Consider the following 2,018-nt stretch of genomic DNA (forward strand, 5'->3'; position numbering starts at 1 on the left):
GAAGGATGGACGACATCGAGAGCTTGGCCGAAAGAGATTACAACTTCCATCTCCGCAACATAAGGAAGTTATTCGAGATGGTCGGTAATCTTCAAAAGCAAGGAGGAGGAGGGCGTCCAAGATGCAATTGCCCGAGGTGCCGTTGAGAACACCGACGAGCGTCACACCCGTCTTTTATATCATTGCGACGAGGACGCCGCATAATCTAAGCATGGGGGGAGGTGTGACGGCTCGTATATCGATTTTGTTAGTCCTTGTTTAGTCAAAAGTTCGTCGTGTGCGTGTCTTTAATTCCGCATTTGTGAGAGTCATAGTCTAGTTGTGTGCTTTATTTTTCGCATGTGTGAGAGTGAGTCTTAAATTAGTGTTGAGTCATGAAAAAAAAATAAAAAGAGTCTTTGTTTTTTGTTGGATCGTGCAATTTTATTTATGCATTCAGTTTTACTTTATTTTCTTTAAAGCAATTGTTCACGAGCGTTGTCATGAAAATTAATTCGTATTTGTGGAGCTTAGTAAATTATTCGTCCATGATAATACCCACACTTGAGCTTTGATCTAGCGCTTGGTTTTGATTACGCTTGCGAGTAAGGCATGATTTGGAGGACTTTAATTTCATAAAAATAATAAAACCCCTACAAACATAAGGTTGATCAAGTTCTTGACAAGTCGAGAGTAAAAATCCTATCATCCAAAAGCTATATTCGTTCCACCATAAGCATTGGATGTGCATTGAGTTGAGTTAGGATTTCTTTCTCTTGGGAGTTTTAATTTCGAGCAATGATCATGTCCGTATTTTTCATCTTTGAATTGCTAGCCCCGTCAATATTCGGTAATGAGAATTCCTCATTGGAACAACTCATGAGATCTACCGGATTCCAAAACCCGAACCTGAGATTTTCTTGTTTATTATCGTCTTCCTTGACCACAACCCAATAATGAGGATACGTTCTGTTTCTGTGCATGATTTGTATAAAACATAATTTTGGGATGAAGAAAGGAAGGAGTATTCGAAAGATGGACTGAATCCGACCTGGGAAAGCCCCAGGCCGGCCGGCCTACACCTCCTGAGCCGGCCGGCCTAAGCCTCTCTGGTCTCGGTTCGGACTCTAAAAATTTAGGGAGACACTTTGGAGATTTGCCTATCTATGTTTTATAGAAAGTGTCCTATGAAAAGGTACGGAAAAGAGAAAGAAAATTTGGGAGAAAGAAAGAAAGAAAAAATGTATGAGAAGAAAAGAATAAATGAAGGGATTCTATGGTTAGAGAAGTGCAAAGAGATATCACCTTGTTGTTTGAGAACAATATCCTCAATTCCAACCATGTGCAATCCGACAACGAGGACGATGCTTGTGCCTTGAAGTCAATCTTTTTATATGCCTTTGCACATGTCCACCATTCTAAATCTTCTTACCCTTGAACCCTTTACATTATGGAGAAACTCTCATGATCACTGGCTCGGAAGGTAAGCAATCATTAGAAGGTTTTCTTAATTTGACAATATATGTATATACTTTGCTAAGCCTCACCTATAACCCCACATTATACTTAAGAGACTTTTGGGAGATGAGAGTTTGCAAATAAAAATAGGATAGCCACTTTTATCGAGAGACATGAAAGGACTTGTGCAAGAATTTTTGGTCTAACCTTTGTTGCAGGGTATTTTGTTTCTTAATAAAAAAAAGAGAGAAAAACCTCCAAGGATGGCAAGAAAAGCAAGTGTTGTCGATATTCGAGTTGCCGGCTAAAGGTAAGAGTCGTGGAGTAATATTGGATGAGTTTTTAAACGCCCATGATATGATTATCCTCGCTGCTCCCCTAACCTTTGATTGAAGAAATATTGTTAGACTTGTTTGCATAAGTGAATTTTGTAGTTCGAGAACTCTTGAGCAACCCTTGGAAGGACTTGATGATTTGATTTGCTCGAGGACGAGCAAAAGCTAAGCATGGGGGGAATGTTGGCGCTCCTTAAGTACCCATTTTACTATATGATTAGGAGTTGTTTTGGTAAATTCTTCGGG

The sequence above is a fragment of the Panicum virgatum genome, chromosome 8K (assembly GCF_016808335.1).
Source record: "Panicum virgatum strain AP13 chromosome 8K, P.virgatum_v5, whole genome shotgun sequence".
In the NCBI taxonomy this organism is placed as follows: Eukaryota; Viridiplantae; Streptophyta; class Magnoliopsida; order Poales; family Poaceae; genus Panicum; species Panicum virgatum.